A 24,615-nucleotide genomic window follows, 5' to 3' on the forward strand; every position below is an offset into this window, starting at 1 on the left:
ATAGTTTGTTATTCTGAGTAGCATCGTTCACGTAATAATTTTTTCTAATATATAGCTGTTAGTATAGCAAAAAGCCACTGATTTTTTGTTCATTTAGTTCATATCCAGTAGAGTTACTGAACTCTTATTAGCATCAATGGTTTAATGATTCTAATTTTTCTAGTTAGACAACCATATCACTTGCAAAAGATAATTTCCCCCCTTGTGTTGCTTTACTGAGTTGTCTAGGAGTTAACATGGCTTAAATTTAAGATATAATATTATTTAAAAATAGACATGCTGTATTCTACTTTGTAAACACATATATGCAAAAAACACATGGACTTCAGGGGAATATGGGAAAATAAAAACAGGTGATTTTTTGAAAGGAAGGATTTACGTTTTAAAAGTATTTGCTATAAAGCAGTAATGTGCAAGAAAATAAAATATACTCCAAAATTTTTATTAAAAGTGATGAGAGATCAGTAAGAAGGTCATGGAAATATGCCAGAATATTTTAAAAAGGACTAAATCATACCATATCTGGATATTTGTACAATGATAAAGGATTTATCAGTTAGCAAGCCAAATGAGTCTATTCCATATAGCCCACCATCCTCATTAAATCCAATGGCAAGAAGTCCACTGTAGTGTTATTATATTCCCTGTAGTATGAGTGTACTAGTAGTAATAATGAGATGTATTATACTTTCAAAAGCACTTTTGAACTGTTATTAATTTTGCTTCATTACAAAATTAATGAGAGATAGCACCTTCACTAAGACCATGGGACAGGCCAATCAACTTTCTTCCCCAAAGCAAATTCAGGATCAACGTTAAGAGCACACAACATAAGAGCTAGGTCTCTAAGGCCTAGCGTGTTAATAATAATAATAAATGGCAGACAAAAATGATACCCTGACCAATGAAAAAGTTATGTAAGATAGTAAGTAAAACAAAAATTGAGCAACAGAATGGGGGAAATTATCAGAGAAATAAAGTGAATGAAAGACATTAGGGTTAATATGAAAATATAAGATGCTAGGATAAAAATGAAAAATTCTAAAGAAAAACTCCAAAGAGGAAATATGAACAAATAGAAAAGAATCAATGTTCTTCAAGAGACAGCCCATTTCTCCATATTCTCTGCAACAACTTCTATTTTTCTGAATTTGATTATGTGAAATCTAATGACTCTTTCTATAGAGAGAAATGGAGGGCATGATTCAGAGAATGAAAGGAAAAGACAGAGAGGTATTGTGATATGAGATATTCCAATATGGTAAAGTACTAATAAAACCTGTGCAAGTAACTAGCACCTGTTTTAAAATAAACAGTTACACTGAGTAGAAAAAGAGTGGGGATAGGATAGAAAATATCAAGAACAAGAATCATGACAACAAGGAAGAGGAAGAAATATTATTCATCTTTCTAAGTGCATGTTGAACAAATCAGGCCTCCGTGCACTTAAAAAAACAAAAAACTCATAAGAATTAAGTAATTTATTGACATCACACCAAAGAAAACTGGGTCTGGGATACAGAGAACAAAAAAGTGCAACTGCCTTGTAAACTATAAAAATAGTATTGATGAAGAAGAGAAGAAAAAAAAACATAGCAACATTTTCTGAGCACACAGTGTGTGCGCGTCAGGGACTGTGGAAAGCACGATGAATTTTAAGAAGAAAATGACTAGAAATATACACATCGTGCAGTAAGAATACACAGGACAAAAGCCTAAGACTTACTAGAGTTAGGGAAGGCTTCACACGAAAAGTTGAGCTGAATCTTGAAAGTAAAACTGGATAAAGCTAGGATGCAGAGCGCGGTGAGAGTGCTTACATAAAAGCAGCATGTACTGTAGCAGAAAGGGTGAACCAAAACACACTGCATTGTGAGGTCCCCGGAATAGCAAAAACAGGACTAAGAATGTGGATGCAATATATAAACAGGTCATGAGAAATGGTGTAGTCCAGAGATCACACTCCAAATCATATGAAGAAAACAAACCATGGTCAATGGCAGAAGGATCCGATTATAATTCTTAAAGATTCATATCCTTAAAAACAACATACAGGTTCTCAAATTAAAAACTACAACAACAATTTAGGAACATAAGTCTGAAAATAAAAGCAATTTACTTCCAACTTATTGAAAGAACCTCAGTTTGTGATAAAACAAAATCGAACAAGTTGATTTTAAGATGTATAAACCAATAGAAGATAAAAGAAAATTTTAAAGGCAAAATTTAACAAAACTGTATCTAAAACAAAACATAATAAGCAATATTATTGGATGTCATCAGTAACAGAAAAATATCAAGTGAGGTATCATGATAAAAGAAATATTTGTAATAAAATTTTATGTCAGGTAGCAATAAATGAAATCAAGACAAAATCAAGACATAAAAGGAGAAATCAACTGAAAAGAATCAGTTATTAGACAAATATTTATTGCATGTCTACTCTGCACCAGGCATTGCTCTGAATGAAAGTGACAAAATTCTCTGCCTTCTTGAAGGTCTAGTCTAGGAGAAAGACACACAAAAATAAGTAGAAATATTTCTGACATGCTGCAAAGTGTGTAAAAAATAACAAAGCAGAAAAGGGAAGAATGAGTGCTGGGAATCCCACATCTAAGATCTGCAGGGAAGACATAAGCTGAGAAGTGGATGTTTCTGCCAAGAGCAGGAGGAAGGGAGGAAGGCAGTCTGAGCACCACACAGACTCAGCCCACAAACTCGGTATGACAGGAAAAACCGAAGGCTGAAATTAATGAAACAAATAAAGTTATACTGATCACCATGCCCTAAAAAAAAAATGGGATCAACTTTCTAGTCAATAAACTGTTTATGGTATGTATATAAAAACTGAGCAGATGGTTAAGTATTTAAAAACCCTCAAACAAAAATGACAAAATAATAACTATGTGTAAGAGCAAATTGAAACACAAAAAAGATTCTTTAGAACCCCTAACTTAACTCTAACCCTAACCCCCAAAAGTAAAAGTCTAGCAAGCCTTTTGCCCACACACTCCTCCTCCCTCCCCCACCCCTTCCTCCTGGAGTGCAGAAAGAGCAATAGGCATCTTCCATTCATAAGCCAGGCTGAGCAAAGGCCCCAATGGAATGAAGGACAAAGATGCAGGGGACCTTGAGGCATCCCTGAGCATGAACACCTGCCCTGGGGGGTTGACTTCTGGTGCTGCTTCTCATACGAGAAAACAAGCTTACATTTTGCTTAAGTGACTAGAATATTTTCTAATACCTGTTGCTGATTGTATTCCTAACTGATAAAGACCTGAATAGGTAAATTCAAAAATACTTGCCATTTAATTTTCACCAAGAGTAGATAATATTTTGATCAAAGACATTTAAACAAGAGGTTACAGGCAGAATGAAGAAACAAATGAATAAATAAATTTTAGGTGACAACAGCATCTTGAAGATGTAACTCTAAATTTAGTTACAAGTCTCATTGATGAAGAAGTCTCATTCTCTCAATCTATATTTGAATGTTTATCTCAGAAAAAGTATTCCACATGAAATCTGGCTTAGAAAAATGAACAGAATCTTCATACCAAAAAATAAACTTACATAATTCTGCCACTTTAAATAGGAGGGAGTTGGCTTCTTATTTTTTTAACTGTTAGAAAACCAGCTCTTGGAAATTTCAAAAATTAAATTTTATACTTGGTAGAGAAAAATGCACAAAATGGTTTTTAAAATTCTGTTTATAGAAGCTGATCAATTAGAACTGATACCAGTGGGTAAGAAACAGCTGACCGTTAGCCCTTCAACCAGGGGTGTTGGTTTTGGGATTATGTATTAAGAACCTTTAAAATGTTTACATGTTTCTACCCAGTTATTTTATTCCTGACAATTTCTTTAAAAGTAATCCAAATGAAAAAATTTTATGCAGAAGGTATCCATCATGACATTGTTTATAATAGAAAAGAACTATAAACAACCTAAATGCTCTCAAACTACAGAAGTTATGGGCTGTCCACAAATGCAATATTATATACTCAATGAAATTATGTTCAGAGTGTTTTTAATTACACAAGAGATCACAAAATAATGTTAAGTTTAAATTTAAAAAGTTATGTATGTTAGTTAATATGACCTCAACAGTGTAAAAAGGGGGGAAACCAAGTAACAAAAGCACATCCATGGATGGGGAGAATACTGCCAGCAAGGAGTATTTCAGGGTTTGGAATGTTAATAGGGATTATTATCCTTCCCTTTGTACTCTTCTGTATATTCCAGGTCTCCTATGGCTCTAGGAAGACAGAGTCATCACTATGCAAACCATGTGTGCCTGACACATAGAAGGTACTTAGAAATATTTGGTGACTACATTTAAAGCCAAAGAAAAAATAGAAACATTGTATAGGAAAATTAATAAACATACTCATACATGTATATATTTACATGTGTATATGTACATGTATATGGGTGGAGATATATATATGTATCTCCAAACAGAGTGGCAGTATTAAAAATTAAAGACAGAGAAAGTTTCCTGCAGCTATGTTTATACTCATAATATTGTAAAAAGCAGGATAGTATGAACAAGAAAGAAAATATCCAAAAACTGGCCAAAAATTTTTTATAAGAATAAAATCAGAGGATGTTGTAATTTGTGAACTGTTATCTTTGTTCTTATCAATATACAAATGAACAAAGAAAAACACTCACTGCTTCTTTATACTTTGGGGAGTTTTATTCAAGAATGCAAAGAATGTCTCCTCAAGTTTCAGACCCAGAGTAACTGATAAGGAGCTAAGGACTTCATGCAACAGAAAACAGCATCTTTCTCAGTATTCCTATCGCAAAAGCACTTGAAGCTTTAACATTTCTATTTTTTATCATTGCAATTATTTGTAAATCTCTGATGTTTAAATTCCAGTTTTAAGGTCATCCACTTTTAAATTCAATATTGTGTCTTCATTCATGCAAAAGGAAGCAGTAACACTATTTAAGAAGAAATGGGGTGTCTAAACTTCCTGAAATTAATGTTTGAAGGGTTCAACAGAGTGGAACCATTATTGGATTAGTAATTAATACATTAATTTGTTTAGAAAAAAAAGTTTGTATTTTAAACAGAGGACTTCTTCAAAACTATCTTTGCTGAACAGAAATGTGTTAGTACATGTTCCTACAAACCAACAGAAGACACCACTGTTGATAATCAGGGGGGGAAATCCCTATTTGATATTAATTTGATATTAATCCTTGGTACATGTGAATGTTCCTCCCAATAGGCCAAGGCTTGAAGTCAATAAATGGGTGAGCATATGAGTTTCAAATACAAACCCAATCTGAACAAGATGAAGGACAACCAGAGCCATATTTTGCATTTCCTATGACAATGAACTAACTGGTTCAAGAATGTTGCATCTACCAATCTCCAGCATCTCCACTACTAAGATGAGGAACTCCACTTTTCCAACAGAATATTTGTGACGACTTACTACTTCATATATAATACTAAGTTCTCAGTTTATGAAAGCTGATAAGAATTGCATTTATTCAAAGAATCAATCTGTTCTACACTAAAAACTAGCATATGCACATTTTGATATTTGCTTTCTCCATAAAAAAAATATTCTATCTATATATATATAAAAGGCTAATGTGTCCCCTCGGGAGTTCAACCGGGAGACCGGGAGTTTGATCCCTCGCTATAACTTGTGCTGACCACCAGGGGGGGTGTGGAACGAAGGAAGGCTCCAGACAGCAGATGGAAGGCCTGATCAGCCCTGATAGCTGGCCAGGCCTAGGGACCTTACCCCTGCATGAATTTCGTGCACTGGGCCTCTAGTAAGAATATAAAGGCATCCTAAGCAATTCAGTATGACTGTTGATGCACATAAATTTGCAGAATGGGTATAGACCACAGAAAAAGGCCCTCTCTCCCTTATCTTAAAATATCAATTCAAGGTCTGCTCAAATTATGTTAGTTTATTCCAGGGTGAAAAAATCACTCTGAATAACATGCCTTTCCTACTTTGATGCTCAATTTAAAACATTCATATTAAATATCTCATCGGTTCACTGAGGGGTAAGGAAGAAGTGAAGAAAACAGTGTCTCCCCTCTGTCATTACTGCTTTTAACCTCACACGCCGCTCGGAGTGCTCAGCTCCATGGTGACAGCAGTGGGTGAAAAATATAGAAACACTGGAAAACAAATGCCTCAGAATATGGTAGGGTTTCAACGCAAAGCTCACCATGGCTTTACAGATGCACATGTTGAAAATAGATTATAACTTAGTAATGATGTAAAATGAACAATCTTCCTTTATAATAGCTTTTAAAAGTTCTGCTACATTCCTTCCCCACCCCCCAAAACAGCCTTCTACTTGATTTTCATAATTAGTAATTTCCCAAAGTAAAGAACATAGGGGAAAAACCTGTAATTATTGTTCAGAACAGTGTGTTTCAAATTTGCCCCCACCCAAGGAGACACTTGGCAGTATTTGGAGACATTCATTTGTGGTTGTCACAATGCAGGGGGGTGAAGGAGGGTATTGGAATCTAGGAAGTAGAGGCCACGGACCCTGCAAAACGTTCTACAATGAGACAAGCCTCCATAACCAAGAATTACCTGGCCTCAAATGCCAGTGTTCCGAGATTAAGACCCTGATTTAAAAGTATCTTTAACACTGAAATGCAAAGAATTACTTGGAAGCCAAGTTCTAAGCCACAGTTGCTTGGGTCAAAGGAAGTGAGGCCTCTGCTACCCCCACAGACTGATGGATGCAATGATCCCACTTTCACACTCAGGGTGCAATCCTCAGAACTATCACAGGAAGAGAATTCACTAGTGAATAGCTTACCAACTCACAAGAAATAGAGGGTATAAGAAAATGCATTTGCAAATAAACCTGGAAAGGTTTTGAAACCATTTGAGCTAACATAAGTAAGGATGACGGTGCACTACTACTATAAATTTTACAGTAATAACTAGAGGTCCAGTGCATGAAATTCGTGCATGGGTAGGGTCCCTAGGCCTGGCCAGCGATCAGGGTTGATCAGGGCCTTCCTTCCCCAAGCTGCCGGCTGCTGGCTGGGGCCTTCCTTTCTCAGCTGCCAGCTGCAGGCCAGGGCCTTCCTTCCCCCAGCTGCTGGCTGCTGGCTGGGGCCTTCCTTCATTCCATGCCACCCCCTGGTGGTCAGCGCACGTCATAGCGAGCAATCGAACTCCCGAGGGGACAATTTGCATATTAGCCTTTTATTATATAGGATAACAGATATCAGACAGTTAATTTCCACTTATTGATCATTGCTTGCTAAAAATCTTTTAAAATCTTCTTTCCCTCAGAGTTTGAATGAGATGGCTTGGGTGATTGAGTTTATTTTTTTCTTTAATTAATAATATTTCCTGAACACCTACTCTTTGAACTGTCTACAGCCTGGGAACTGGGTGGTGAGCACAGCAGAAAAACCCTCGCCACTCGGGAAGCACTTAATTCTAGTGGGGGAGAACAAGGACACACAAATCAATAAAACTTATACAGGTCAGGCAGTGCAAAGCACCATCCAGAAAATTCACATTAAAAAGTAGTATGGTCGAGATGGCTGGGTGACTACTCTCCTCAACTGGTTGTGGTCCAGGAAGGCTGCCTCTCTGTGGAGAAGTTGTTTAGGGTAAGAAGACCTGAATGCCAAGAAGGAAGCAGCTATGCAAGGGAAGGACAGCCCAGGCAGGTCAAAGGACATGAGGAAAGACCCTAAAATACAAACGAACAGCATGTCCAAGGTGAAGAGAGCCAGTGTGGCTGGAGGGGTGGGTGGGAGGACATGGGGCAGGAGAGAGAGCTGGTATCCTATATAATAAGAGGAATATGCTAATTAGCCGTTAGGCCCTGAGACGTAACAACCAAGCGCATCATGACTAGATCACGGATCTTCAGTAGGGTGGGCCAGCAAGGTACAAGTGGGCTACAGAGAGCTACAGGAGGGCGGCAATGGGTGGAGAGCTACAGGAGGGCGGCAGCGACCTACTGGCGCACAGATTCATGCATAGGGCTACTAGTCAGACTATACGGATGCTCAGAGGCCTTGGTAAGAGCAATGTGAGGCAGATGCCAGGTTCCACGGCCTCATCTCATGACATGACCTAGCACAGGTACAAAGGGCTTGCATTAAGGGGAAATCAGCAGAGATGGAGAAGAGAGGACAGTTCGATATTTTGGGAGGTAGAGAGAGAAAGCAATGCAGATAGATTAGTTTGGTTAAGAAACGTGACATATTGATGAATCAAGGACAACTCTGGAATGTTTATCTGGAGCAACTAGATGGATGACTATGAGGAACTCAGACTGGGAGAGACACAGTTTTAAAAACTATAAACAGGATTCCCAACCAACCTGGCTTGCCTGGACTGAGAGGCTTCCTACAATGTGAGACTTGCAGGGTCAACACCAAGAAAGTCCTGGAAAACCAGGAAGAGTTGATCGCCCTAGATATAAGTCAAGAGTTCTGTGCTGACCATGTCTATCGGACATCTATCTGGAGATAAGGGAAAGGCCGTTAGAAATACAAGTCTGAGCCGGAGATACAAAACTGGGAATCACAGAGGCATGTTAAAGCCACGGAACTAGATGACATCACTCAGGAGAGAAGGGAAGAGGGCTCAGAACAGATAATATACGTCAAGATGTTCGCCGGTCCAGCTCTCTTCCGACACAGCCATTGCCTTTTAGACTTTTTATTCTTACTTTCCAGATCTCTTCGGAAAATCAGAAACAAAGTAAAACACATTTCAGATGTGTTGGTAGACTTATTTAAGCTGCTTGCTTAAAGCAGCGGTTCTCAACCTTCTGGCCCTTTAAATACAGTTCCTCATGTTGTGACCCAACCATAAAATTATTTTTGTTGCTACTTCATCACTGTAATGTTGCTACTGTTACGAATCGTAATGTAAATATCTGATATGCAGGATGGTCTTAGGCGACCCCTGGGAAAGGGTTGTTCAACCGCCAAAGGGGTCGCGACCCACAGGTTGAGAACTGCTGGCTTAAAGCCTCAGTCACACCCTTCTGAGCTCCTCTCCCAGGAGTCACAGAAGAACCCAAGCATATGGAACAGACTTCTGTCCATCCTTGCCCTTCTTTTTTTTAAGGATTTACTTTTTTTAATATATATATATTTGTATTGACTTCAGAGAGGAAGGGAGAGGGAGAGAGAGACAGACATCAATTATGAGAATTACTGATCGGTTGTCTCCTGCAAGCCCCCCCTACTGGGGATTGAGCCCACAACCTGAGCATGTGCCCTTGACTGGAACTGAACCTGGGACCCTTCCGTCCGCAGGCTAACGCTCTATCCACTGAGTCAAACCAGCCAGGGCATCCTTGCCCTTCTTTTTCCCAAAGCTTTGCTGCAAAGAAATTTCATTATTGCTACTGATAAATGTTTGGCCCTTTTTTCTTATTCCCAATCCCATGTCCCCGTTTTTCTAATTATCTTCAACTGTCATGATCCTCAGCTTCCATAATCAAAAACTCTCACAACTGAGGAGAAAGGAATACAGAAGGAAATAAGTAGACAATAAAACTTCTCCAAGGGAAGTTTCGGTTGACAGGGAGGGACCCACAGGTCAGTGCATTAGTCTCTTTGGAAAGACGCCTAGCATCCTTGGCTGGAACTTAACTTGGGTACACTGTTACTCAAAAAAGGAACAATTACCAGAGGGAGTCAACAGATGGCCCATTTAAACGATGGGACTAATACAATGTGTGTGGTGACCTAGTTCAAAGTAACTAAACTGAAATCTCCTCCCAACTGGTTAACTTGTGACTGAACATATCAAATGTTGTTGTTGTTTTATTGTCTGAAGTTTTACCTGTGTCTCCTTTTTCCCTGGTTGACCCTGGGCAAGCCCCCACCGCCCCAGTGTCTGTGTCCACTGGTTAAGCTAATATGCATGCACACAGGTACAAGTCCTTTGATTGCCATTGCCCAATCTGACTCTATCTGGGCAATCTATGCAGAGATAAGAAGAGAATAAATAAGATACCAGAAATCATCAAAAGGGGTCCTAGGGCTTGTAATGGACAGACACAGTGGAATTACTCGCTCCCCTGAGGAAGAGCTCTTTGCCAGGGAGGCAAGCATCCTGGAGAGGGAAAGCAAGAAGACTCAGGGCATTAAAAAGACTGAGTCTGAGAGATGATAAAATACTTGGAAAGGCAGAATTTCAGAGAGAAGCAATTAATGGGAATATATCACACCTAATGAGCCCCGGAGCCCTGTATAAGGCCACGGGAGCCGCTGTAATCCCCCTTCAAAAGGACTTCCCAAGTCTTTGTCCAGCACTTAAAAACAACCACATGCTGAATCCCTCTGAACTCTTATTAAGCGTAATAAAGGTGAAGTATTTTTAATCCTATGTAAGGAAAAAACAACAACAAAAGAGCAGGCTTGCACTTAAAAATAAAAACAGCAATAATAATTTCTGAAGGGTAAGGCTCAACGCTCATGATCAAATAGTTTAAATAATTATCTCATTATATAATCACACCTTTCATTTCACGTTTACATTGAATACCAATTTTTTTTTTTAATTAAGTATCAGAGAGGGAAAAATCCCCTCTATCCTTCTTATTTATTTTTTGTTTGTTTCTGTTTTTTGGCTGATCTAATAATTGAATTGACACAAGACAGATTAACAGAAGAGGAAAAAAATTTAAGGCATATATACAGAGATCTCATAGATACGAGACCTAAAGAAATGACCAAAGCATATAGATTTTACACTTTTTAGACAAAAAAAACAACAATAAATTTGTGAAGAATTGACAGGTCAAATAAACATGGGCTTGAGTGCTTAGTGAGGAATCTAAGTAGAATTGGGCTTAGGGTAGTAAATTAGTAAAGAAGCAACAATGTGTGCCCTAGCTGGGTAGCTCAATTGGTTAGAGCAATATCCCATACATCAAGGTTGCGGGTTCGATCCCTGGTCTGGGCACATGCAAGAATCAATCAATGAATACATAAATAAAACATAAATAAATGAAACAACAAATCTCTCTCACCCCACCAGAATGGCTAAAATTAAAACAGACCAACAGAAAAACCCTGATAATAGCAAATGCTAGTAAGAATGTGGAGCAACTAGAACCTCAAAAATTGCTGCTGCAGGTATACAATAGCACAAGTGCTTTAGAAAAATAGTTTGGTAGTTTATTTCATAGTAAAACACACATCTTCTCTAAGATCCAACAATTCTATTCCTAGGTATTTCTCCAAGAGAAATAAAAATATATGACTTTCATTTTTCTAAAAAAAATGACTTTCTAAAAATGCTTACAGCTGCTTTATTCATAACAGCCAATAACTAGAAACACAAATCTTAAGAACACTTAAGCCCTAACGGGTTTGGCTCAGTTGACAGAGTGTCAGCTGCGGACTGAAAGGTCCCAGGTTCGATTCCTGTCAAGGGCATGCACCTTGGTTACGGGCACATCCCCAGTAGGAGGTGTGCAGGAGGCAGCTGATCAATGTTTCTCTCTCATCGATGTTTCTAACTCTCTATCCCTCTCCCTTCTTCTCTGTAAAAAATCAATAAAATTTATTTTTTAAAAAAGAACACTTAAGATCTATGCATTTTACTGCATGTATATCTCAAAAAACAACTTTAAGACGAAAGAATAAAGGTATAAAAGAGTGGTAGAGTAATCCTTCCCCTTCCCCCACATTTTGTTTTCCCCAAACTAGAAACAAAAAAGAGAAGATGAGAGGGCTGGGCGGGGGATTTCTGCTGGAGAAAGAGCTGAAGGAAATTTACGGGTAAAGAAAAGGCATGAAGAGATGAGAGGAGAGAATGGAATGAGATGGCTACACGATTAGCAACTAGAGAGGGTGGGAGACCACAGGACGAACATGATGAATAGGGAAACTGTGGACTTAAGTATGGAGAACAGAGGAAGTACAGGTGTTTGGGTGCTGGAAATAGGTTTATTCTCTCACAGACTGGATCCATGAGATTGCAAAAAAACAACAACTGTTTTTGACTCCTTCCTCTCTCTTAACCTAATAGTCAATCTATTACTACTGATCCTTGGGTGTTTTTCAATTCTTGTGCTACCCAATGGAAAGTGAGAACCTTGAGTTATTACTGTGGAGCAGCTATAATATTTGCCTAAAATAGTGAGAGAATATCTGGCCAAGGACTGGAATCTCTCTTTTGAATGATGTATGCACTGTGTCAACATGGATTAACTTTTACAGAAAGTATGCTAGGGCCCATCTGTTTCCTGCTCTTTATATGACTTGTCTTGCTACTTTGAACAAATAACTATGCATTTGGGCCTTTATTTACTTAACTTAAGATGGAGATGTCACAGACTAATAAACATGAGAATCCTTAGATTAGCCAAACAGTCTACAAATGGAACATGTTCTCTAGGTTAATTTACTCACCAACAGGTGGAAGTTAACATTTAATAAATGGTCCAACAAAGGAGCTGATTCCTCAGATGGAGTAAACTCGCTAGAGGTAGGGACAAGAAATTATCTTCTGTGTAGCATGAACAGGTCTGGGTGCTGTGGAAGCTACAACTTTCTTTTCTCTATACTTTGGAGCAGCGGTTGCCAACCTTTCAGACCTCACAACCACCAGTTGGTGACCGCTGCTTTGGAGAATTCTTTTTGAGGTCATCAAATAATTTAAGATGCCTAAAGAACTGATAAGTTTAATCACCATCTCTCTTCTGAAGAATTCTATCCTAAGAATTAAAATGTTTTCATCAAGGCCAGTTTTCCCATTGCTACTACATCCTTCTTTTTTTTCCCCCTTTTAAATAAAAGTTTCTTTGAGTCAAACTAATAACATGTACTAGGGAACAAAATCTCAATCTCAATCTCTCTCAATCTCTCTCTCTCTCTCTCTCTCTCTCTCTCTCTCTCTCTCTCTCTCTCTCTCTCATTTTATGCCCTTCTTTTTCTTAGGACATCACTTCTAAGATACCTTTTCATTAGCCCCAGCTATAATGATACTGTACTTTACAAAATAAAAATTCCTTAAAACAAATTATAGGAGTTAGCTTGATCCCAGCCTTTCACAGAACTTGATTTTGAAAGACACTGGAAAGGAGAGGACAGAGCGAGCTCGGAAATGTCCCTCTAATCAGGGCATCTCACAAAACAGGCAGTAATCATCCCAGCTCTTCCCTGAGCGGAACAAGTTGCTGACAGCAAGTGATTAGTGTTCTGAAACAACTCCAAGAGGCTTGTCAATGTAAACTATGGGGCAGCTCCAAGGAAGGTCGAATCTCCGTGACACTGTATGGTCAGAGCCCTGCATCAGAGTCAGCACAGGTTTACCATATGCAAACAGCATTAGGGATGAGGTGCTGCTGCCCATGCAGAAGCAGTGTTAGGCCCGCTTCCAAATGTGACCTGGCATCGTCCCACTGAACGAGGCGCCCGCCAGGATCACATCTGCAGCAGGAGCGGCATTTGTTTACCCACAGGGGCTTGGGGACTTAAACAACAGTTCCCTTTTCTAATCACTCCGGGAGCGAGGGGAAGGAAACGTCTTTTCCCCCTTTCTTAATTCTTCTTGTGGGTTACGCCGTCTGTAGTCCAGGGCACACATCTCTCCGTGAGAGTAGTCTCTTGCATCGATTTGTACAAACTGAAAAGCCTGAGGGCAAGAGTTAAACCACCCAAAAAAGCAGTAATCTATTTAAAGGCTTAACAAAGGTGCAGGTCTCGCTGTCAGATAAAGGTCCTCTCGTTGAATGAAAAGTGAGATTGAAACTCTGAAAATAATAATTACAGAAGCCAGTTATTTGTCACGTGGCCAGGAAACTTCATGGTCTTTGCAATAGAAAAACTCTGCCGTACACAAAGGGCAGTGCCTCCTCTAGCAGTAAACATTATGAAATACCAACTCATTTTAATGCAATATAGGCTACATTTGTTCCATGTGCTAAGTGCTTTCTTTTGCAAAAGGTCCCAGCAGGTAAAAGTGGCCTAATAAAAAAATAGCTCTTCCCTGGAAACAGGACTGTCAAAGGTAACAATACCCTCCCCCATTTCTGACACTTTACAGTTTATCAGAGAGCATTTCTGTATTCCTTATCTCATTTGGGAAAATGGGCCACGCCCACCCAGGACCACAGGAGCATCCTAGCACCAGACAAACCACATAGCCTTACAAAGGTCACAGGAAACACAAAGTAGCCCCTCTATCCTTGGAGGAAAAAACTAACAAAATCAAAATAAGTGTGTCTTCTCTTGTGCTGAGAAACAGTAACTAAGAAGCTATGAGTCCAGGACTCCAGTTAGTGGTGCCCTGCATTCAACAAACATGCCCCATAAAGGAGGTCTGAGAAAGAAAGACTGCAACTACTTAAGAAACCAGACTTGGGCTTTTCTTTCTTTGTTCTTTTGTTTTTGTTTGTTTTCCCAGCATTGAAACATATAGGAGTAGGCCTACTTTGCCCTTTTGTATCCAGAAAACAGATACAAACTCCAAAAAGCTCCATGTCTCTGCCTCTACTTTATAATAATAGGAAGAAAGTGAACCAGGCAATGATGTTTAGAGACCTGGTAATGAGGACAGATAGATCTGAGGTAGCAAACTAGAGAAGGCCGAAGAGAAATGCTCAAGCGCCCAGATCCCACTCTGCCAGGCATGACAGATTAGGGTCTTCCCCGACGAGGATGGCAGCCCCGTGTCCCAGGTGAGAGGATTATCTCTAAGGCAGTGATTTGAACTGTGGTTTCATACCACCTCTGGGGGACTCCAAGAATCTCAAAGACTGACCAAGTTTTAGGGTAACATTTTATTTCAACCAATTTGTGGAGGACTGATGTACCACAAATATCGAAAGTAAGTATGGTTGGATACCACCTCTCTGGGAACTAGACAACAGTGTACCCTCTTGTTTTGAAATAAAGAAAAAGAACTTCTCACACTTCACACCCTTCTAGAGAAAAAGAGATCCTGGTATATAACAATAGGAAAGAAGTTTTGCTTGTTTAAAAGTATTCAATTTATTTCATAGACTCCTCACAAAATTAATAAAGAAGGCATTCATCTGGGAGAAAATCAACAGCAGCTATTTTAAGGGAAGAAACAAGGATTAGGGTTACAGTTAACAAGTCAGCAAGTCAGTCCAACTTTCTATTAACTGAGCATCTACTACTGAAAAAAACACAACAAAAAAAAACACACCAAAAACTGAAAAGTTAGGTGTTGCTCAAAAGCTGTCCTCAGACCTTGGTCAGAAAATGGTAGCTATCTGATATGACTCCAGTCAACAACAAAACAGGTAAAGGAGTAATGATGGAATTAGCAATTTTTCTGTGGCGTTTCACTTTTTAGATCACAAATTTTCTAAAACAAAAAAACAACAACTGTCTTTTTGTCTGAGTAGCAAATTTCACAGAATTAGTAACCACTGAGAGAGAGTATAGTAACTTGCTAAGAGTCCACGTAGCAAATAAGCAAACAGAGAGGGTTCTTTATCTCTGGCTGAGAATAGGTCCCCATAATAAATCTAAGTGCTGTGCAAGAAAACCAACTAATACACAACCCAACATTTGGGGATAAAATGTCAACAGTTAAGAACTACTGAACATGGCTATGCAAAATCTAAATGTCCCATTAGTAAAAACAAACCAACCAACAAACAAAAACACACAGGAAAAATAGGATTACTATTAGTGACAAAAATTTGTAAACAAATTAAAATTTGCTCTCTTTAAAATCTCAATTTGATCCTTACAACTAAAAACATATTATGACACCAATTACTCAACATTTGAGTGTTTCCCAACACTCAATACAATACAAACATAAAATAATCTAAAACTTGGAAATATTTGCCTAATATAATTCAAATTGGCCTCTTAGTAGTGGAAGAGACTGCAGTCGCAAAAGTGAAATCCAGAGAACTGCTATGGAGCCGAAGAATCTTCAAAGACTGTGCTGTGCTCTCGCTAACAATAACAGCTGCTGTAACACATTCTTTTCAAAATCCTCACTTTCTTCCAGGGGTGGAGTTTCCCAAAGAATTCCAGGCGAAAACCTAACGGAACACAGCGCCAAAACTGAATGATTCCACAAAATGCAGACTTCCCTTAACACAACTTGGACACTTTACTTGGAGGAGAGGACAGAAGACAAAGCTCTTATCCTCTGCTCTGTTTACACCACAATGGCCTCAGGACAAGGTGCTTGGGGTCATTCCTGGCCAGCTGGTGCAAGGAGAATGCCTCTTAAGAACTCTCTTAGAAGCAGCCCTATGAAGCTTATGGGCTGTGGCACATCATGTTATTTTGGGCCTCAAGGAAGGAAGCCCACAAACAAATGCTCAGAAACTATCCAAACACCACCAAGGGCAACTACCTTCAGGTCCAGGGTGAAGTCTGATGTTTGAGTCCCTGTGGTGTGATGGTCTGAAAACCAGACAATCACCCACGTTGCTGTAAATGGAAGCTTGGAGTGGACAGTCAGAGACGATGAGCTAGGGCAGGGTTCCGTAAGCTGTTTTGCAGGGTTGCCCCGTTCAGTTACGTGGAGCTGTTCCAGCACAGGGGACTGCACAGACAGAAGCAGCACAGGAGAAAGAATGTGGTGAGGACAGACACATTAAAAAAATATATCCAGAAGGGACTGTCCTACAATTACCCCTTGAGAACTACCTCATGCAGCCTTTGGTCACTTGACTTGCCTGTATTTCTCCCAGGGGAACGGAAGACATTCCTCTTTAAAGTGTATTACTCTTCTACTCTTTCTATGTAGCAGCTTATTTTACATGACCTTTTCCCTTGAAAAGCTCACGCCCTCATAGAGAAACACACTCTACACAAGAAAATCTCTCCTTAGAAATCATCAGAAAAACTCTAAATCATGTATTCTCCAAGATATATGCACCCCAATGTTCATTATTCACAGCGGCCAAGACATGGAAACAGCCGGTGTCCTGCGACCACAGATAAAGAAGATGTGGTACATATACACCACAGAATGCTGCTCAGCCATAAGAAAGGAAGAAACAGTGCCATTTACACAACATGGATGAACCTGGAGAACATTATGCTAAGTGAAATAAGTCAGTCAGAAAAAGCTAAGAACCCTATGATTTTACTCATATGTGGGATATAAAACTCAGACAAACACTGAGTGTTTGGTGTTTGTATTTGTTTGGTTTTTCTACTGGCTCTGTAGTGTTTTCTCCATAAATATATATTCTCCTTTTTCTTTTCTCTCCTATCTTTTTTCTCTCTCTTAGATATCATTTGTGCTCTCTTTTCCCTCCCCTAACTATCTTTTCTCGGGTGGCTGCTTATATTGGGGTTATCGGTGCCGTGAGTACATTCATGCTTTGTTCCCTTTGGGTCATGTCTTGTTAAGGTGAGTATTTTGGGATTAGTGTTCTACATTCTATTTTCATCTTTCCTTTAGCATCCTTTTACTCTACCTCAACTTTACCTTTATGCCAAAACTCTCTTCCTCACTTTTCCCCTTTTGTTGTCCTGTTTCTCTTACCCTATCCCTGCTTTAGATTTTCCCTATTCCTTATTTTTACCCCCTGTTAAAATTTCACCCTACTTATATATCTAATTACCAATCTCCGGCTCTAAATCCATATACACCTCTCTCTTCTCTTTCTTCACTATCCAACGTTTTTTTTCCTCTCTGTCGTTTTGTTGTTGTTTGCTTGATTGTTGAGTATATTGGGGGTTTTTTTTTATGCTTGTTTGTGAGATTGTTTTGCTTTTTCTTTTTCTGTTGGTTTTTTTCCCAGTTATTTTTTTGCTTCTGTTTTCCCTCACTTCGCTTGATATTAGTTGTTGTTTGTAGTTTGAGTTTGCATTCATCTCCAGAGAACTGTTGCTGGAATTTGTTGGGATTAGTGGCTGTTCTATTGGAGTTTCCTCCCCATATAAATAGTTTCTTCCCCTCTTCTATTTCATTGTCTTTCTTTTCTCTCTTACTTTTTTTTTCCTTTCCCCAATTTCATTTTTGTACTCCTTTTTTTTCTTTTTCTCTTTTTTTTCCCCTCTTCTTTCTTTATCCCCTAATTCTCTTTGATCTGGTGGTCACCTTAATTTGGGGTTATTAGTATCGTGAATACATTTGTGTTCAGTGCCTTGTCCATTGTGCCTTGTTGTGTTGTATTTTGTGCCTTTAAATCAATGCAGCAGAGAGAGAACTACATAACCAAACACCTGGAAAAGAGAGATCATGGGGAGACAAAGAAACAGCCCGCATATGAAAGAAAAACAGCCATCACCAGAAAAGGAAGTAAACGAAATGGAGGCAATGGAGGCAAGCAACCTGTCAGAGAAAGAATTCAGAGAAATGGTCATAAGGTGGATGAAAAGAATGGAAGACAAATTCAACAATATGTGTAAGAACCAAGAGGAAATGAAGAAGAACCAAGAAGAAAAGAAAAATGACATCACTGCTATAAAGAACTCAATAGAAAGCATCAACAGTAGACTAGAAGAAGCAGAGGACTGCATCAGTGAGCTAGAAGACAAGGTAGGAAAAAATACCCAAGCAGAGCAGCTTCTAGAAAAAAAATTAAAAAGCAGGAGGAGAGCCTAAGAGAACTTTGGGACAACACAAAACGAAACAACATTCGCATAATAGGGGTGCCAGAAGGAGAAGAAACTGAGCAAGGAATAGAAAACCTGTTTGAAAAACTAATGACAGAAAACTTCCCTGATATAGGGAAGAAAAAACTCACACAAATCCAAGAAGCTCACAGAGTCCCAAACAAAATGAACCCCATATGACCGACGCCAAGGCACATTATAATTAAATTGGCAAACACCAGCGACAAAGCAAGAATCTTAAAAGCGGCCAGAGAAAGACAGAAAGTTACTTACAAAGGATCCCCCATCAGACTAGCGACCGATTTCTCAACAGAAACACATCAGGCAAGAAGGGAATGGAATGAAATATACAAAGTCATGCAAAGGAAGGGTCTGAATCCAAGAATACTGTACCCAGCAAGGCTATCAATAAAAATTGAGGGTGAAATCAAGAGCTTCACAGACAAAAAAGGATTATGGGAGTTTATTACCACCAAACCAGCAATGCAAGAAATGCTAAAGGGTCTGCTGTAAAAAAAAAAAATAATAAAGAAATAAGAAACAAAGAAGGAACACAGAGGTAAAGAATAAAAATGGCGACAAACAAGTATCTATCAATTATAACTTTAAATGTAAATGGATTAAATGCCCCAATCAAAAGGCATAGGGTAACTGAGTGGATAAGAAAACATGACCCAAAACTCAGACACAAACAGCGGTGTGGTGATTGCCAGAGGGAAGGGGGTGGGGGGTAAAAGGGATCCTCACATATGGTGATGGGAGAAGATTTGACTTTGGGTGGTGGGAACACACTGTAATATACAGATCTTGTAACATAGAAACCCACATCTGAAACCTGTATGATCATGTTGATCAATGTCACCCCAATAAATTTTATTTTAAAAAATGATAATTAACAAATGGGGAAAAAAATCATCAGAATAGGCCAGAGTCCAGCTTCTCTTTAAAGAGACTCTCTCCTTATCCTATGATGAGATATCAACCTGTAGAAATACTTGTAACTTAGAAGATATTAACTTTAACACACACCATATAAGTAGGTAAGTTTCTGGAGACCATCACCTCAGTCAGTCCCTTTATGGACAGTTGGTGTGAGGTGTTTCTTAATGAAATGCTCTCTGTTCTGTGAGAACACATTATCAGGAACGTTAATAATAGCCACTCTGGATGGTAAAATTGCAGGTGGTTTTTATTTTCATCTTTATGCTTATCTGCTTTCCTACATTTTCACAAGTATGTATCATTTTTATAGAAGTTACTCGAGGTCTGATGCACAAAATTCATGCAAGAGTAGGTCTTCCTTCCCCCAGCTGCCGGCACCAGCTTTTCTCTGGCACCCAGGACCCGGGCTTCCCTCCGGCCGGCTGCTGGCAGGCACCTGAGACCCGAGCTTCCCTCACAGCCCTGGCTTCGTCTGGAAGGTTGTCCAGAGGATGTCCGGTCTAATTAGCATATTACGCTTTTATTATTATAGATTTTGCTGGAAGATAGAGTGTTAACTGAGATTTTCTTGATGCTTCAAGCAAATACAACTGAATGGATGTTACTCCAAATGCTGAGCAAAATACAATTAAAGGATAATTTAATTGCTGGATGTTGGCCTGAATCTTTACAACCAACAAGCTCTATACTCTTGCAGAGTGAATGGATATATACTGGCATTTCCATCTTTAAAACAACGCCACTATGTAATTATACAATGGAGGTACCAAATTTTAGAGATGGGGCCAACTATTCAGACAGCAATAGAGACAGCTGGTCTACCTTCACACATTGTTTTATCAGAGCACTTCAGATTACAGAGGAGGCACCTAACCCTACAGACCAAACTAACGATATTTTATTGATTTGACAAGAATTTAAAAAAATAAACAAGTGAGGGTGGGAAGCTCTCATCAGAGATTAGCATTCATTCAGAAACTGAGATTTCATTTCCAGAGTTAGAAGACATCTGATACTGAGGGGATGCCATGCAATGGAAGGTGAAACTCTTAGATATTTTTCACCTCATTAGAACTTCAGAATTCCTGACCGAGGTCTCACAGTCACTGCACCCATTAGCAATGGACACTGGCTGCCATGAGAGAAATAACTCACACAGTAATCCAGAAGCTCTAAAGCAGTGGTTCTCAACCTTCTGGCCCTTTAAATACAGTTCCTCATGTTGTGACCCAACCATAAAATTATTTTCGTTGCTACTTCATAACTGTAATGTTGCTACTGTTATGAATCATAATGTAAATATCTGATATGCACGATGGTCTTAGGTGACCCCTGTGAAAGGGTCGTTCGACCGCCAAAGGGGTCGCGACCCACAGGTTGAGAACTGCTGCCCTAAAGTGGTGTTAAACACCCACTAAAGGTAAAAAAGCTTTCACACTCCTCTGTTTAGGTGTGGCTAATGACCCAATTATTTATACAATATGCAAACTAAGGATAATAAGGTTGGGCGATTTGTATTTGGTACTAAAGCATGGTGTTTGGGCTCCTAATTGCAAAGAGACCAAGTGAAAAGGATAATTGGAAACTAAACAAGTCCTTAGACAAACAGGATCACAGTTCTTAGTGAACAGCAGCTTATAAATCGCTAATTTGAAGATCTTGGTGATTTATATCAAGAAAAAAGAGCGTAACTAACCACGTAATAAAGGAATTTTATCAAGGGTATTCACTGATATGAAATATTTCACCGATTAGTTTCTTAGAAACTCACTCTAAAATCTTTCAACTGAACTCAGCAGTCTGCTAACAATGTTATAATCTGAACGCCTGAGTCTTAACAGCTCCAAAGTGAACATGATAATGTGTAACACACAGCACTGCCACGGATGAAGACAACCTAATTCACAGGCTCATGCACATCCAACCACAGACACAAAACAGTAGTTACGCCTGCAAAACACAAAATTACACAGCCAGCTATGGCTTCCTTCTTCCCATCAAAAGATGCATTCCTCTGCCATGCCCACTCACACATACCCCAATATGAAGAGACACAGTTACCCAGGGATAAAAAGACAACTCACATTACAAGCTGAAAAGCTTGTGTGTTTCTTACAAATTGGATAAAACTGCTTGTTGTTGTTTCTCTCTCTCTCTCTCTCTCTCTCTCTCTCTCTCTCTCTCGCAGGCACAGTAAGATAATAAGTACTGGGCAGGACCCTTAATGCACCATCAGAGAAAACCCAAAAGAAAAAAAAAACTAATTAAAAGGTTCACTTTCTATCTAAGAATAGTCTTTATCTTTATTCCTAAATGACTTATAAATGTCCTCCACTTCAGAATGTATATGATTATTTTAAAGTTTTGTTATAAAATAAATGGAAACAAAGTCAAGTTACTATTTAGTGAAGACAAAAAATTAACTTCCAACCACTTCATTGCCAGGTGCCTAATAGGTCTCGATACATCTGTTGACCCATCATTTTGAGAAAGGGAAGAAAAGCATATCAAAATTCCATCCTAACTGTGAGAGATGATGATGAATAGGACAAGTTAGAGTAAGCAAAACAGATACAATATAAACTTTTAGAACTTCCTCCTACCTCCAATATGGGGTTAAGCTGAGGCTCCAGGGACAAGCAGCCCCTGGGTTTCCCTTTCTGAGAGAACAGGGTGGGGTAGGGGTGAGAGAACTGGAGCTAGAAGACAGGCAACAGCTACCACCTTCTTCACAAAGGAAAGGATAGAAAGCGGGAGGAATGCTGTAACACAGACCCACAAAATCGGAACTGCTTTTCCAACGTCAGACATTCTGCTTTGCATTCTATCTAGGGAAGGCATGTGCTCTCACGGATGTATCTTTGCCCTCTAGGATACTTTAAAACTCAAAGAACAAGACTCCCTTTCTAATTCCCTCAATGAGAATAGAGAGGAGAAAGCGTTTAATAGCATTCCAGATAATTTGTGCCAATTTAGATGATTCATGTATTACTTTCCCAGACTAAATGGTCTATGGCCAGCACTTTCAAGTCAACAAGGGTTTGGAGAGCAGGACCTAATTACAGATCTGAGTCACTGTCTACACGTCCCCTCAGCCCAGTGGGCCATCCCCCACAAAGGCACCATTTCATTTTGAGGTATAAAAACAAGCCAAGTCTACAAATCTCTTTATGTAGAAAATAAGTAAGAAGACGTCATTCCACAAGAAACAAAAAATTGATTTTTTTTAATTTTTTTTTTTTTTTTTTTTACAGAGGGAGGGAGGGAGGAACAACAACTTGTTCCACTTCTTTATGCATTCATTAGCTGCTTCTTGTATGTTCCCCACCTGGAGATCAAACCCGAAACCTTGGCACATAGGGATGGACAATAATCTAATCAACTGAGCTACAGGTCAGGGCCCTGAATTAATTTTTTTTAAATAAAATTTTCAATAGGCTTTTTCCCTTTAAAAGTACTCATAACATTAAAGTTTTTAAAACAAGAAAATGGATATAAGACATATTATAGGATATCTTACATTTCTTGTGTGTTTGGCCTGATGTACAAAATGACATACTATCTTGAAAACTGACCATATCCCAAGGGGAGAGACTTAGTAGCTCTTTTCATAGGGGCCTCATTGATTAGGTGTTTCAACTTGATGGCTATAATCTTCTAACAGTGGCACCATTTTAATTTAAGAGCCTCGGTCCACAATGAAGGGAAAAAAACCTAAAGATAGTTACATTTAAATAAAATTAAAACAAGAACACATTCTTTTAACCAAAACAAAAAACATGCACAAGCACACAAAAAACCTAAATTTCAACAAAAGATGTTACTGTTTTCCTTCCTGTAATATAGATACAATATAGGTGAATTAAGGGGTAAAACTCTTTTGCGTTTACCTTTTGTTCACATGGTAAACATTTAAGCAAAGATAACCCTGAAAGTAAAAAGGAAAGAAATCCTCTTATGATTGTCATCAATCTTTCTCTGGCACTTTATCAGTAATTCTGTTCCCCAACCGAAAGAATTAATTATCTCTAAATGGAAAGGACTATTCAGTTTCCAGGTCCAACAACAACATTCCAAACAAGAACAAGGGGTAATAAGAGGAGAGAGAGAGAGAGAAATTGAGAGAAATAGAGCTCTCTGAATGCAGAAGTTAAATGATCTAAGATACATTTCAGACAAGAATGAAAAAAATTATCTCCAAGGCTCACACTGGGGCACAAACGGAAATAAACAGCACAGAATAGATTTCTGAGGTTCGCAAGGGACTGAGATACTGAGAACCCCAGTCACTTCTGAGGTTCGCAAGTGACTGGGAAACTGGGGAAAGCATAGTTTGTCACCCCAAAACATGCCTTTTAGAATACTGATTATTTGAAGCTGATTATTTATTTTTTTAAGAAACAGAAGACTCAAGAAAAACCTTTAACCTTCCCCCTAACTGCCTAAAAATAATTTAGAGGACCTAAAGGAAGGGAGATGTCATCACAGATAACTGCAGTTTAACATCAGTAGTGTGTAATAGGGAGGAACCTAGCCAGGCCCTTTTGATCAAAGTCCTCTGTGTCCTGTTAAGGATGGTCCAGCAAACATTTACTTATCAAATATTTGCTTTTCTATCTCCATGTGAATTACCTTCCTGCCCTTTGAAGTCCTAAACCACAACCCCATGCCCCATTCCCCATCCCCCAAGGTGGCTTACCAGCCTTAACTGCTTGATCTGTCCTCAGGTCTCATATTCATATGGAACCCCTGTAGGTGCACATGTAATAAATTTGGTCATTTTCTCCTGTTAATTTGTCCATGTTAATTAATTAGTCCAGCTAGAAGAACTTAAAAGGGTTTTGGCGAGTCAGCCAGGAAACTTTACTGGTTGGACACTGTTTGCTTTGGGAATTTGATCAGAAGAGCTTAGAGGGGTAAAAGAAAAATGATTTTTTTCCTCCCTCACAGTACTATGTTTCCAGGTGCCATTCTGCACAGTCTATTCATTGGAGTGGATGCCTCTTTTATAACTGCTGCTAGCAGCACAAGGGACAGACTGACAAATTTAGAAAACACAGAAGTAAGTTCTATTAGTGTGACAGCTAATTGTCAGAGTATAGAAA

At 38.9% G+C, this 24,615-nt stretch overlaps 1 protein-coding gene across 32 annotated transcripts in view; it reads right to left on the reverse strand.

The window, feature by feature from the left end:
- Nucleotides 1-24,615, reverse strand: part of SIPA1L1 (signal induced proliferation associated 1 like 1) — a 352,094-nt gene that overhangs the window by 154,652 nt on the left and 172,827 nt on the right. For 28 of the 32 annotated variants that reach the window (XM_059691698.1, XM_059691696.1, XM_059691709.1 and 25 more), the window contains one exon: nucleotides 16,350-16,541. The exons of 3 other annotated variants lie outside the window; for them this stretch is intronic. The gene's annotated coding sequence lies outside the window, so the exon portion shown is untranslated. The remainder of the gene's footprint in view (nucleotides 1-16,349; nucleotides 16,542-24,615) is intronic. One more of the 32 variants, XM_059691704.1, reaches the window with a different exon arrangement.

This window comes from Myotis daubentonii, chromosome 1 (genome assembly GCF_963259705.1).
Source record: "Myotis daubentonii chromosome 1, mMyoDau2.1, whole genome shotgun sequence".
Classification (NCBI taxonomy): domain Eukaryota; kingdom Metazoa; phylum Chordata; class Mammalia; order Chiroptera; family Vespertilionidae; genus Myotis; species Myotis daubentonii.